Raw genomic sequence first — 16327 nt, 5'->3', positions numbered from 1 at the left:
GAGACAAACAGACATCATTCTGTCATTTTTGAGATTGCATCCAGGTACTGCATTTTGGATTCTTTTGTTGACCATGATGGCTACTCCATTTCTTCTGAGGGATTCTTGCCCACAGTAGTAGACATAATGGTCACCTGAGTTAAATTCACCAATTCCAGTCCATTTTAGTTCACTGATTCCTAGAATGTTGACATTCACCCTTGCCATCTCTTGTTTGACCACTTCCAATTTGCCTTGATTCATGGACCTGACATTCCAGGTTCCTATGCAATATTGCTCTTTACAGCATTGGACCTTTCTTCTATCACCAGTCACATCCACAGCTGGGTATTGTTTTTGCTTTGGCTCCATCCCTTCATTCTTTCTGGAGTTGTTTCTCCACTGATCTCCAGTAGCATATTGGGTACCTACTGACCTGGGGAGTTCCTCTTTTGGTATCCTATAATTTTGCCTTTTAATACTGTTCATACCCTTTCTCCTCCTGCCCCCAATCCCTCCCAGCATCAGAGTCTTTTCTAATAGTCAACTGTTCGCATGAGCTGACCAAAGTACTGGAGATTCAGCTTTAGCATCATTCCTTCCAAAGAAAAATCCCAGGGTTGATCTCTTTCAGAATATATATATATATATATATATATATATATATATATATATATATATAACTTACTCTTTTTATCTGCAACAATAATTATGATAATCATAATTTACTGAAGATTTATTTCATTGCATCATTTTCCCTTATCAGTCTCCCCACAAAGTCCCATGTCTCCAGATTTTCCCTTAACATCCATACCATAAACTCCCTGCAGTCATATATGTATTATCTATCTGTCTCCATTTCTCACTTTTGACAGCTTCTGGGACTGTGTCCTTTGCAGTTTATAATTCATGCCAGACAAACGACCTAGATCCTTAATCTTTTGACTAATATTACATTCTTGACATAATTGATGATCTAGTCTTTCCTGAGAACCAGGCAACTCTGTGGCCCTCTCAAGGGGTATCTGTTTGATTCCATAGTCTTTGTACCATTTGTTCTGTATTACTTTTCTCTCACTATGCCAACTGTGTTGAATATTTTGATAGAAAGCTATATCATTAAATATACCTCATTATTATAATCATTTATCAACTCACTGTTTACTGGTCTTAATTTTTCAACTATTTAAATTATACTTCACTATCATGTTTTCCAAGACTACTATATTCTAATCTTTAAGTGACTTGAGTATATATAAAACTTTATCAATAAACTGATTTCCTCCTTGAAATTACCTCTCATATTAATCTCCATTAACCTTAGACAGTTTCCCTTGGCCATCACCTAGACATAGTCCTTCACAGTTCACTTCAGACACTCAGTCATGTCCAACTTTTTGTGACCCCGTGGATTGTAGCATGCCATGCTTCCCTGTCCATCACAAATTCTAATAATTGCAATTTTCCAATAATCTAAATTTCACGTATTGCCTCTTCTATGTTTGCATCTCATTCTTAGACTGAAATGTTAAATAACATAATTATTGTCTCCTCACAGATTTTATATGTCAAGAGTCTGGTCATGGCTAAGCTGGGCCCTCTGCACAACTACATTCATGAAGTGAGCCAAAGATGGTCTCTTTTCTCTGGGCTGAACTGGGCATAGTTGGTTTGTGTCAAAGTACAGTTAGGTGTTTGGTAAGGTTTATTTTTTGTGATTATAGGACTTATGGATGGTCAGGCAAAAGCAGCAAGCAGGGCAATTCTAGAAATATTCGAATATAAAGATGACATGGAAGTAATATTCATTACTTTTGCCGCATATTCTAAGTTTGAAGTGATTCATAGGTATAGCCCATAAGGGGTTACAAAGAGACATAAAAAACAGGATGTAGGTATCATTGGGATCTCCTCAAAGTCTGTCTTCTAAATCCATTGACACTTCCATTGCAAATGCCTTTCTGTTCTTCTCTTTACAGAAAAACTAAACTTCAAAGCTTTCTGGGCTTAGTGCCTTGAACTTTCCTTTGTCAATTTCTTTGTATGTATTCAATTCATTATTTCCCTTACCCTTCTTCCCAAACTGCCTTGGTGTAGGTCACGAATCATCTATATATGATGAAATCCCATGGTGAATGCTAAATTTTCATTTTACTTGAGTCATAAACTACGGTAGTCATCTAATAATTTCTGTATCCTTTCAGTTCAGTTCAGTTCAGTCGCTCAGTCGTGTCCAACTTTTTGTGACTCCAGGACGGCAGGAGACCAGGGCTCCCTGTCCATCACCAACTCCAGGAGTTTACTCAAACTCAGGTTCATTGAGTCGGTGATGCCATCCAACAGTTTCATCCTCTGTCTTCCCCTTTTCCATCTGCCTTCAATCTTTCAAAGCATCAGGGTCTTTTCAAATGAGTCAGTCCTTCAAATCAGGCGGCCAGAGTATTGGAGTTTCAGATTTACCATGAGTCCTTCCAACGAATATTCAGGACTCATTTCCTTTAGGATAAACTTGTTGGATCCCCTTGCAGTCCAAGGGACTTTCAAGAGTCTCCAACACCACAGTTCAAAAGCATCAGTTATTCAGCGCTCAGCTTTCTTTATAGTCCAACATTTACATTCATGCATGACTACTGGAAAAATCATAGCCTAGACTAGACGGATATTTGTTTAATTTCATGGCTGCAATCACCATCTGAAGTGATTTTGGAGCCCCAAAAAATAAATTCTGCCACTATTTCCCCATCTATTTGCCATGAAGTGATGAGACCAGATGCCCTGATCTTAGTTTTCTGAATGTTGAGCTTTAAGCCAACTTTTTCACTCTTCTCTTTCACTTTCATCAAGAGGCTTTTTAGTTCTTCTTCACTTACTGCCACAAGGGTGGTGTCAGCTGCATATTTGAGGTTATTGACATTTCTCCCGGCAATCTTGATTCTGTTTTGTTCTTCATCTAGCCCAGCGTTTCTCATGATGTACTCTGCATATAAGTTAAATAAGCAGGGTGACAATAGACAGCCTTGACATACTCCTTTTCCTATTTGAAACTACTCTGTTGTTCCATGTCCAGTTCTAACTGTTGCTTCCTGACATGCATACAGATTTCTCAAGAAGCAGGTCAGGTGGTCTGGTATTCCCATCTCTTTCAGAATTTTCCACAGTTTATGGTGACTCACACAGTCAAAGGCTTTGGCATAGTCAATAAAGCAGAAATAGATGTTGTTCTGGAACTCTCTTGTTTTTTTTTTTTTTTTGATGATCCAACAGATGTTGGCAACTTGCTCTCTGGTTGCTCTGCCTTTTCTAAAACCAGTTTGAACATCAGGAAGTTCACGGTTCATGTATTGCTGAAGCCTGGCTTGGGGAGTTTTGAGGATTACTTTACTAGCCTGTGACATGAGTGCAATTGTGCAGTAGTTTGAGCATTTTTTGGCATTGCCTTTCTTTGGGATTGGAATGAAAACTGACCTCTTCCAGTCCTGTGGCCACTGCTGAGTTTCCAAAAATTGCCGGCATACTGAATGCAGCACTTTCACAGCATCATCTTTTAGGATTTGAAATAGCTCAACTGGAATTCCATCATCTCCATGAGCTCCGTTCGTAGTGATCCTTCCTAAGGCCCACTTGACTTCACATTCCAGGATATCTGGCTGTAGGTGAGTGATTACACCATCATGATTATCGGTCGTGAAGATCTTTTGTATATAGTTCTTTGTATTCTTGCCACTTCTTCTTAATATCTTCTGTTTCCTTTTAAAACTATTTTTATATGATTTTTAGAACATAGCATTCTCTGATTTTCCTATTTCATCAGAGTCCTTTCTCCTGTTTATATTTCTGATTATGTTTCTTATCCCTAAAAATATTTTCCTTGAAACACTCCATTTCTTATTCTTTAAACCTTTCTTTATTTGTGTATTTATTTTTATTTTATCCACTACCTAGATGATCTCTTAAATTCTCATAGTTTTATATGTCATCTGTGAACCAATGTTCCCAAAATGTATGTATTTTTTCTGCAGTCCCCCTTTGAACTTATTTTTGTTGTACTTCATTTTATATAATAGCTGCATACTGATATTTAATAAGGATATGCCTTAAACAGAAATTCATCTCAATTATTGACAACAGCAACCCTCCAGCTGATTAAACCAACATATCTGTAGCCACTCTCACCCTCTTTCTTTGCTTATTTATTGTTTGCTTTCTTCCCTTTCTCTTTCCTTCCCTCTTTTTCTCTTCTTCTCTTCCCTCTCTTTTATACCCCAGTAATAAATTCATCACAAAGCTTCCTTGGAACAGTTTCCAAAATATTTCTGGAATGTGACCATTTATGATTCTGTTTTCAGCTATCTTTCTGGTTCATGACACTTAAACATTTATTCTGAATTATTGAAACAACCGGCCATCTGTTCTTCTTTCTTCTCCCTTTACATTATTTTCTCCCTTCACAACAATCCCGAATTTCAGGATTAACTTTTAATATGGCAAATAAGTCTATTTATTTAGTTTTTAAATAAATAATTGTTAGAGAAGTTTTTAGCTTTCAACAAACGTAGATCAGAGGAAAAAACTGAAACCAGGAAAGGGTACATCAACATTTATATTACCTATCAGCATTGGTAGAGTCAGCTGATACTTTTGCTTGTGTTAAAATTAAAAAAAAAAAAAAAAAAAAAAAAAAAAAAAAAAACCTGCTTTTACATGATTTCCAGTGGAAGAAAAAATAGACATAAATACTGGAAGAATGAAAACCAAGAGCACACTAGCTAATTTTTAATGAGCTTTGAAGCTTGAAAGGATTTGATTGTATTTAACTTTATATGCCACTAATAAAATATACAACTATTATCCAAATGTAAACACGACAGACTTGGAACTTAGTACCTTCCAGTTATTATGTTTTGCCTCTTATTCTTTGTCAACTCACTGTAATTTGATATTTGGATCTTTGATATACTAGATAAATGACTCTAGAAAATACTTTTAACTAAAAATAAATAATAGCCTACTTCACGGAAGTAGGCTGCTTAGAAAAAAATTTCAACAAAATACTATGAATTCAAATATAAGTTGTACATTTATATAATAATGAATAAATTTTAAATTTATTATAAATTTATAAATCTTTACAAGTATTTTGTATTTGAAAGCACCCTCCCAAAAGAATCCTATCAATTTTGTCATGTTACAATTCCATCATGTATTTCACTTGAGTCCTAAATCTCCTAAAAGTTACAAGCAAGTATGCTAATTTTTACTTTGACATTTGAGCATTGGATCAAAAAGCCTTCATCCATACCCTTATTACCCTTCAAGGAAAAGGTTTTTGATTTTTTTTTGATTTTTTTTTTTTTAAGTAAAAATTTTTATTAAAAAAATTGCTTGGGCATTTCAGAGACTTTTTAAAAACTTTTTTGGAAAGTATTTTGATAGATTATATTTCAGAGTAATTTTAGGCAAATTTAAGTGTAAGACAGAGAGGTTTCACATTTTTCTCCTGACCCTACTTATGAATAGCCTCCCATTAACAATAGCTCCCCCCCCACACACACACAAAGTGGCAGAACTGATGAACATGAATTGAAATGTCATAATCTTCTGAATTGTATTGTTCACATTGGTTCCACTCTTGCTGTTATAAAGATTGCTCTTTTAAAAAGACTTATTTTTTCCTATTAATACAAGTGCTAAAGAGTATATGCCAATGAATTATAATATCAAGGAAAATTATGAAAAGATAAATCGTTTGTTTTATATTCAGTATTTATCTGTGCCATGATTTTAAGAACAGAGAGAAAGCATTACTTGCCATAATAATTCACTTCTTTTAGCCTACACACAATTTACTCCTCATAAGAAGAAACCTTATTGAAAATAACCACAGACCTAGAAAAATGCTCAGATCTTATTCAAATTTCTCTAGAATTTTTTGGTTAAAAAGTCCACACTGGCAAATCATTTAAAAATGCAAGCACATTTGATGTAATGAATCTATGCAAGGAAGTCATCACTGAAGGATTAACAAGTTACTACTCTTTTTCCTGCTTTATTTAAAGTTTATTCCAAATGAATAATGCAAAACAGAAAGCATAAATTAGAAGAGATACCAGCAGAAGTTTATACATAACAATGATCACCTTAGTAATTTTTCTTAATAATATAGCCCATTAAAGTTGAAGCAACTTTTTTGGCATCTCATTTACTCTCACAAAAACCCAATAAATTGAGCATAAATAATTATTATTCACTTCAGTTTAGTCACTCAGTTGTGCCTGATTCTTTGCAACCTCATTCAGTTCAGTTCATTTCAGTCGCTCAGTCGTGTCCAACTCTTTGCGACTCCATGAATCGCAGCATGCCAGGCCTCCCTGTCCATCACCAACTCCCAGAGTTCACTCAGATTCACTTCCATCAAGTCAGTGATGCCATCCAGCAATCTTATCCTCTGTCCTCCCCTTCTCCTTCTGCCCCCAATCCCTCCCAGCATCAAAGCCTTTTCCAATGAGTCAACTCTTTGCATGAGGTGGCCAAAGTAGTGGAGTTTCAGCTTTAACATCATTCCCTCCAAGGAAATCCCAGGGCTGATCTCCTTCAGAATGCACGGGTTGGATCTCCTTGCAGTCGAAAGGATTCTCAAGAGTCTTCTCCAACACCACAGTTTAAAAGCATCAATTTTTGGCACTCAGCCTTCTTCACAGTCCAACTCTCACATCCATACATGACTACTGGAAAAACCATAGCCTTGACTAGACAGACCTTAGTCGGCAAAGTAATGTCTCTGCTTTTGAATATGCTATCTAGGTTGGTCATAACTTTTCTTCCAAGGAGTAAGTGTCTTTTAATTTCATGTCTGCAGTCACCATCTGCAGTGATTTTGGAGCCCCCAAAAATAAAGTCTGACACTGTTTCCAATGTTTCCCTAACTATTTCCCAAGAAGTGATGGGACCAGATGCCATGATCTTCGTTTTCTGAATGTTGAGCTTTAAGCCAACTTTTTCACTCTCCACTTTCACTTTCATCAAGAGGCTTTTGAGTTCCTCTTCACTTTCTGCTATAAGGGTGGTGTCGTCTGCATATATGAGGTTATTGACGTTTCTCCCGGCCATCTTGATTCCAGCTTGTGTTTCTTCCAGTCCAGCGTTTCTCATGATGTACTCTGCATAGAAGTTAAATAAGCAGTGTGACAATATACAGCCTTGATGTACTCCTTTTCCTATTTGGAACTGGTCTGTTGGTCCATATCCAGTTCTAACTGTTGCTTCCTGACCTGCATATAGATTTTCTCAAGAGGCAGGTCAGATGGTCTGGTATTCCCATCTCTCTCAGAATTTTCCACAGTTTATTGTGATCCACACAGTCAAAGCTTTCGACATAATCAATAAAGCAGAAATATATGTTTTTTGTTTGTTTGTTTGTTTGTTTGTTTCTGGAATTCTCTTGCTTTTTCCATGATCCAGCAGATGCTGGCAATTTGATCTCTGGTTCCTCTGCCTTTTCTAAAACCAGCTTGAACCTCAGGAAGTTCACGGTTCACATATTGCTGAAGCCTGGCTTGGAGAATTTTGAGCATTACTTTTCTAGCATGTGAGATAAGTGCAATTGTGTGATAGTTTGAGCATCCTTTGGCATTGCCTTTCTTTGGCATTGAAATGAAAACTGACCTTTTCCAGTCTTGTGGCCACTGCTGAGTTTTCGAAATTTGTTGGCATAGTGAATGCAGCACTTTCACAACATCATCTTTCAGGATTTGAAATAGCTCTATTGGAATTCCATCACCTCCAGTAGCTTTGTTTATAGTGCTGCTTTCTAAGGCCTGCTTGACTTCACATTCCAGGATGTCTGGCTCTAGGTGAGTAATCACACCATCGTGATATTCCAGGTCACAAATCAGGCTTTTCTGTCTATCACCAGAGCCTGCTCAAATCCATGCCCATCAAGTCTGTGATGCCATCCAACCATCTCTTCCTCTGTCATCCCCTTTTCCTTCTGCCTTCCTTCTTTCCCAGCATCAGAGTCTTTCCCAAAGAGTCAGTTCTTTGCATCAGTTGGCTAAAGTATTGAAACTGCAACTTCAGCATCAGCCCTTCCAAGGAATACTCAGGACTGATTGCCTTCAGATTGATTAGTTTGATCTCCCTGCAGTCCAAAGGACTCTCAAGAGTCTTCTCCAGCCCCACAGTTCATCAGTTCTTTGGCACTCAGCTTTCTTTATGGTCAAAAACTCATAACCATGCATCACTACTGGAAAAACCATAGCTTTGACTAGATGGACCTTTGTTGGTAAATTAATGCCTCTGCTTTTTAATATGCTGTCTTGGTTTGTCATATTTTTCATTCCAAGGAGCAAGCGACTTTTACTTTCATGGCTGCAGTCACCATCTGCAGTGATTTTGGAGCCCAAGAAAGTAAAGTCTGTCACTGTTCCATTGTTTCCCCAGCTATTTGCCATGAAGTGATGGGACCAGGTGCCATGATCTTAGTTTTGTGAATGTTGAGTTTTAAGCCAGCTTTTTCATTCTCCTCTTTCACTTTCATCAAGAGGCTCTTTGTTTCCTCTTCACTTTTTACCATATAGGTGGTATCATCTGCATATCTATGATTATTGATATTTCTCCTGGAAATCTTGATTCCAGCTTGTGCTTCATCCAGCCTGGCATTTCACATTATATACTCTGAATATAACTTAAGTAATCAGGGTGGAAGTATACAGGCTTGACATACTCCATTCCCCATTTGCTTCCAATCCATCATTCTATGTCTGGTTCTAAGTGTTGCTTCTTGACCTGCATACAGGTTTCTCAGGAGGCAGGTAGGGTAGTCTGCTATTTCCATCTTTTTAAGAATTTTTCAGTTTGTTGTGTTCCATACAGTCAAAAGATTTAGTGTAGTCAATGAAGTAGAAGCAACTGTGCTTCTGGAATTTTCTTGATTTTACAATGATCCAACAGATATTGGGAATTTGATCTCTGATTCCTATGCCTTTTTTAAATCCAGGTTGAACATCGGAAATCTCTCAGTTCACACATTGTTGAAACCTTGCTTGGAGAATTTTGAGCATTATGTTACCAGCATGTGAGAGAGTGCAATTGTTTGGTAGTTTGAACATAATTGCTAAATTTATTTAATTCTACAGTGGAAACAGTAATCCAGTGAGAATAAGAGACATATCTAGTGTCTAACACCTAATAATATCAATAACTTCAGATATCCAGATGACACGACCCTTATGGCAGAAATTGAAGAAGAACCAAAGAGCTTCTTGATGAAAATAAAAGAGAAGAGTGAAAAAGTTCGCTTAAAGCTCAACATTCAGAAAACTAAGATCTTGGCATCTGGTCCTACCATTGGCAAATAGATGGGGAAACAGTGGAAACAGTGAGTGACTTTATTTTGGGGGGCTCCAAAAACACTGCAGATGGTGATTCCTTCCATGAAATTAAAAGACACCTACTCCTTGGAAAGAAAGTTATGACCAACCTAGACAACATATTACAAAGCAGAGACATTATTTTGCCAACCAAGGTTCATCTAGTCAAGGCTATGGTTTTTCCAGTGGTCATGTAAGGATGTGAGAGTTGGACTGTGAAGAAAGCTGATCACCGAAGAACTGATGCTTTTGAACTGTGGTGTTCAAGAAGACTTTTGACAGTCCCTTGGACTGCAGGGAGATCCATCTAGTCCATCCTAAAGGAGATCAGTCCTGGGTATTCATTGGAAGGACTGATGTTGAAGCTGAAACTCCAATACTTTGGCCACCTGATGCGAAGAGCTGACTCATTTGAAAAGACCCTGATGCTGGGAAAGATTGAGGACAGAAGGAGAAGGGGATGACAAAGGATGAGATGGTTGCATGGCATCACTGACTCGATGGACGTGAGTTTGCGTAGACTCTGGGAGTTGGTGATGGACAGGGAGGACTGGCATGCTGCGATTCATGGGGTCACAAAGTATCAGACATGACTGAGTGACTGAACTGAACTGAACTGAACTGAACATCTAGTAAACGGTATGTTATTGTCACTGTTTAATCCCTAGGTTGTGTCTGACTCTTTTTGTGACTCCATGAACTGAAATCCATCAGACTCCTCTTTTCATGGGATTTTCCAGGCAAGAATACTGTAGTCTCTTGCTATTTACTTCTCGAGGGTAGTTTCTTGACCCAAGTGTACATTCTATGTCTCCTGCTTTGGCAAGAAAATTCTTTACCACTGAGCCACCTGGGAACCCAGTAAATAATATTATCAGAACTAAATTCTAGGTTCAGTAGTATCATGAATTTCTAGGTCGGGGTTAAGAAAGAACTGTCTCAAAAAGTGGGTACCTTTATTAGTTAATATGAGCAAAATGACAACAAAAGCAAAAGGAAAACATGATGTATAGGGGGTTAATGATTGTGGTCACAAAGCTGCCAGTACTGGAGTATAGTGAAACTGTATGCATAGTGAGGAAAGAGGTGGCAAGAGTCAGAACTGAGCAAAAAAAGTGTTGGCCAAAACCTTATTTACTTGACTAACCAGCTTGGATATTTTTACTTTTTAAGACAATAGGAATACATGGAACAAGTTTCTTGGCCTCACTCTTTCCCAGCATCAGGATTTTTCTAATGAGTTAGCTATTCAGATCAGGTGGCCAAAATTTTGGCTCTTCAGCGGCAGCATCATTCCTTCCAATGAATATTCAGAGTTGATTTCCTTTAGGATTGACTGGTTTGATGTCCTTGCAGTCCAAGGGACTCTCAAGAGTCTTCTCCAGCACCACAATTCAAAAGTTTCAATTCTCCAGTGTTCAGACTTTGTTATGGTCCAATTCTCACATTTGTACAGGACTAGTGGAAAAAAAAAAAAAAAAAAAAAAACAGCTTGATTGTGCAGACCTTTCTGCAAAGTCATGTCTCTGCTGTTTAATATGCTGTCTAGGTTTCTCATAGCTTTTGTATTTCCATACAAATTGTGAAATTATTTGTTCTAGCTCTGTGAAAAATACCATTGGTAGTTTGATACGGATTGCATTGAATCTATAGATTGCTTTGGGTTGTATACTCATGTTCACTATATTGATTCTTCCCATCCATGAACATGGTATATTTCTCCATCTATTAGTGTCTCATAGCTTTTATTCCAATCAACAAGCATCTTTTAATTTCATGGCTGCAGTCACAGTCCACAATGTTTTTGGAGTACAGTAAAATAAAATCTGCCATGGTTTTCTGTTTGCCATGAAATGATGGTATTGGAAGCCATGATTTCCATTTTATGGAATGTTGAGTTTTAAGCCAGCTTTTTCACTCTCCTCGTTTACCCTGATCCAAAAGCTCTTTAGTTCCTCTTCGTTTTGTGCCATTAAATTGGCATCAACTGCATGATAGTTCTCCTGGCAATCTCGATTCTAGTTTGTGATACATCCAGCCTGGCATGCTGCATGATGTAATCTGCATATAAGTTATATAAGCAGCCTTAATGTACTTCCTTTCCAATTCTGAACCCTTAGACTTACTTAAAAAAAAAAAAAAAAAAAAAAAAGCTTCACTTGGTGCGCAGATAAAATAAATCCATACATGATGGTGGGTTTACTGTGCCTGGCAACTAATATTGCTTATCTTACAGAAATATCAAAAGAGAAAGGATATTTGATGACATATGCCTTTCTACTGAGCACAGTGGTATTCCCTCTGTGTAGATATCCCATCCACAGATAGTTCTCTATTATCATTCAGCCTCTTGATTTATCTATTGAAGATTTCCCACATTTCTACCATAAATATCACATCCTCTCTCATATATGGGAAGTATTTCACTGATGACAAGACAATGTTCCCATACACTATCTCATTTAATCTTCACTGTACAATTAGTATTATAATTATTATTCTACAGAGGGAGACACTTAAATTGAGTAACTTTCTTGGCTTTGCAAGCCTGAAAATACTGAAACCAGGATTGAAACACAAGAGTTAAAGAATTTCTCTTATAAATATTCTGGATTTTGAAACTAACTCCATTCTAAATTATGATATAAGATAATGTTTATAATATTGTCTTTACTCACCTCCTTATATTCATGGCCTGGGAGAAAGGCTGAACATTAGAAATTAGGGTTTCTATGTAACTTCTTCATAAAATTAGTATTGTAGTTTCTTTAAAAAATTATCAATAACTTTTTCAAATAATTTACAATTAAAAAGCATGATCTCCATTGAAGTTCACAGTAGAAATCCCTGGTAAAGAGAGAAAATCAGGTGTTTTTACTTTAAAGTTGTTTAATGAAACAAAAAAGACAAGATGATTAGTCATCTATGAGGTGAGTCCATATTTTATGTACACAAAGTAAATGTCTAGCTAATCAAGATACTTCTAAAGGAGCCTGAACATATTATCTAGATATATTTATAGATGTCTTCAGATGGCACAAAAAAATGTATCATATAAGGAAACTGCAACCAAGAGTAAATAAGCCCAGGGAATAAAACAAGAAGGACTGGTTTCAAAAATGGCTTGGAGTGTTGGCCTTGTTGATAGTCTGTACAAAAAACTTAAGGTATATTCAATTAATTGAGACTAATTAAATACTGAATCTTCTGTTAACAAACAAAAGTGTCATGAAAGTTCATTAAGATCATTTGTGGACTAGAATAACTAGTGTGAGGTTAATGAGTTAAAAAAAAAAAAAGCATGGAGGTATACCAAACAATTATTAATTATAGATGAGGATGTATTTGTTCACTTTGAAGAATAATGTGTTTAAATGGTCAAGGAAATTAGAGGTGGCACAGTCTGGATTGCTAACATTAAGCCCTCCTGTGGAAGGAGCTACTAGCTTTGCTAAGCTTTACTCTTTATTCTGTTGAAGTTTTCTTATCTAAAAGCAAAACAAAGTTTACAAAGTCTCAAAATAAATTGTTTTTGACAATTGGATAGCAGATTTTCTGAATTGCTACTATATATCATGCCCTGTCAAATAGAAATTATTTTTTATCTGCTATGTGGGAACTTTACATGTCTTTTTTCCAATCTCTTCTTATCTTCTCTATTCTTCTTTCAGCTTTCTCTTGTGTATCCATGCTTATGAAATAGAATGAGAAAAAAGCCCCAACCCCAATAAAAAGGCAGGAAGGTGTCAGGGAAACTAGTAACCTACTTGGGGCAATTTGTGAAGACTGAGGGTATGGCTGTGGAGAGCAATAACACACTATGAATAAAAATATGTTCATTTTGGGAAAAAATAAACCACTTGAGTCTCAATGCCTATTCCATGAATCCAGAATGTAAAAGCCTATTTTCTTTAAAATGCCTGAAAAGTAAATTGTATATGTAAAATTCAGTTTATCTTTTTACTCTCATTTTTCAGAAGTGATGGTGTTATTCACTGCTTATTCTAGAATAGTTAGCTAAGAAGATTTATATAAAGGAAAAATATAGTTCATAAAATATTTTAGTTCAATTATGTTATATGAGCTCTATTAAATTACTAAATTGTTATGTCCCCCAAAAGGCCTTTGATATAAGTAGAATGTATCTCTGAAACCAAAAGTAGGAGAAAAAAATAAAAGATTCTTGGCCCTTTTTCTAACTTACTATCAAGTTTTCATGAGGGAGTAGAAAAGTTGTTTTCAGATTTTAAATAAGTGGTTATTTGAATTTTAGAATCATAAATAAGAGCTATTATATGAAAAAAACCTTAACCTTATCAAAGAAACCTGAAAAAAAAAAAAAACTCAACCGAAAATGTTCCAAATGCATACATCATAGCAACTCACTCATAATTACTGATAATGTGGTGAATTTTTTTGGGAAAAAAAAATAAACAGGCTATTTTGCAACTTCCAAAATAGCTAAATGTGAATTTCTTGATGTTTCTAATATTAAAAAGAATTGCTTCTGATGAAATTGTTGAAAATTACTCTAGTTAAATAATTATCTCTGTGGCTTCACAAAATTTCAACAGTGACATATTTCTTTTATTGAAATGCACAGAATATTTAGGGCCACTTTAAGGAGAAATTGCAAATAGATCTAAATCGCTTGACATGCTATTTAGATAAGTCTTTAGTTTTTCTCAAGGAAGAGAATCTATCCAGTGGATATTCTGAGTGACAGGTACTAAGGGTCATCTCCAGTTAATGTGGAAAACATGGAAAAGTAATAGCAAAGTGACATCTTATAAAGAAAAAGGCTTTGGAAGTTCTTAGCAAGGAACTTGATATTATTTGCAATCCGCAGAGTCACAAAAAGTTGAACATGATTGAATGACTAACACTACTACTACTACTTTGTCTTGACTCAAAATTACTTTACTATGTATTGAATTCCTTTCATTAAATTGATAATGTTTGTAATGTGGGAAACTTGCAAAGTTGTGGTAACTCTTTCATGTCAATAATCCTCAAATGAATAGTGATTATTAACATATTTTTCTAAAGTCTATGCGACGAATTCAGAAGCAAATTGTAGCTACACTTTTTGGAAAATGTATAACCTGAAAGAAAGTTAAGCATACATTCATGAAAACATTCTAGTTTTAAATATGATGACTTTTTATAGACACTAGTTTGAATCAATGGTTGATATGTTGTTTCTGGAGTTGACTGTGTGTTACCAAGATCTCTTTAAAAATCTTGCTGAAGGAAATGATTTAATGACTGAAGGTGTTACATGTGAAGATTCAGAGAACACATACATTATTTTCATCCTGTGGGCATAGTTTGCATGAGTATAATGGTTATATTTTACAATAAATATTATTTAAATGTTATAGGTCCTATCATACTGATAAACTTCTTTTAACATTTCGAAGTATCTATGTCTATATTTATTCAGTATTACATTACATGGGCAATATTATTTACATATTTGCAGTATTTCTATCACCACACAGAATCAATAAAACATTCAAAGTTCATCTGTGCCAATATAGAGAGAATACATATGCTGTAATAAAATAGTTTATAATGTATTTATTTAACTGACAAATAGTACTTATTGGTTCCTTGCTATTCTTGTATACAAAAACACTTAAAAATTTGGCATCTTTGAATATCAATCATTTATTACATCTTGTCAGTCTGCTAGGTGTTTGGGTTTTGTTAGCCTGGTTGGACTGCCAGGAAGTATTTTTCTAGCAAGGGGTCTGGCTAGAAATGGCAAATTGGGTTCAAGTATGCTTTACACCCAAAAAAGATGCTTACACCCAAAAAAGATGTCCTTTTCATTATAGGGGACTGGAAGGCAAAAAATGGAAGTCAAGAAACACCTGGGATAACAGACAAATTTGGCTTTGGAATACAGAATGAATAGGGCAAAGGCTAATAGAAATTTTCCAAGAGAACTCACTGGTCATAACAAACACCCTCTTCCAAAAACACATGAGAAGACTACACATGGACATCACCAGATGGCAAACACCAGTATCAGATTGATTATATTCTTTGCAGCCAAACATGGATAAGCTCTATACAGTCAGCGAAAACAAGACCAGGAGCTGAATATGGCTCAGATCAAGAACTCCTTACTGCCAAATTCAGACTTAAAGAAAGTAGGGAAAACCACTAGACCATTCAGGTATGACCTAAATCAAATTCCTTATGAATATATAGTCGAAATGAGAAACAGATTTAGGGGCTGGATCTGATAGCATTCCTGATGAACTATGGACAGGGGTTCTTCACATTGTACACGAGACAGGGATCAAGATCATCCTCGTGGAAAAGAAATGCAAAAAAGCAAAATGGCTGTCTGGGGAGGCCTTACAAATAGCTGTGAAAAGAAGAGAAGTGAAAAGCAAAAGAGAAAAGGAAAGATAAAAGCATCTGAATGCAGAGTTCCAAAGAATAGCAAGAAGAGATAAGAAAGCCTTCCTCAGCGATCAATGCAAAGAAATAGAGGAAAACAACAGAATGGGAAAGACTAGAGATCTCCTCAAGAAAATTAGAGATACCAAGGGAACATTTCACGCAAAGATGGGCTCAATAAAGGACAGAAATGGCATGGATGCAGAAGATATTAAGAAGAGGTGGCAAGAATACACGGAAGAACTGTACAAAAAAGATCTTCACGACCAAGATAATCACGATATTGTGATCACTCACCTAGAGCCAAACATCCTGGAATGTGAAGTCAAGTAGGTCTTAGAAAGCATCACTATGAACAAAGCTAGTGGAGGTGATGGAATTTCAGTTGAGCTATTTCAAATCCTGAAAGATGATGCTGTGAAAGTGCTGCACTCAATATGCCAGCAAATTTGGAACACTCAGTAGTGGCCACAGGACTAGAAAAGGTCAGTTTTCATTCCAATCCCAAAGAAAGGCAATGCCAAAGAATGCTCAGACTACCACACATTTGCACTCATCTCACA

Source organism: Capra hircus, chromosome 11 (assembly GCF_001704415.2).
Source record: "Capra hircus breed San Clemente chromosome 11, ASM170441v1, whole genome shotgun sequence".
Classification (NCBI taxonomy): domain Eukaryota; kingdom Metazoa; phylum Chordata; class Mammalia; order Artiodactyla; family Bovidae; genus Capra; species Capra hircus.
This window is presented reverse-complemented; position numbering follows the sequence as displayed.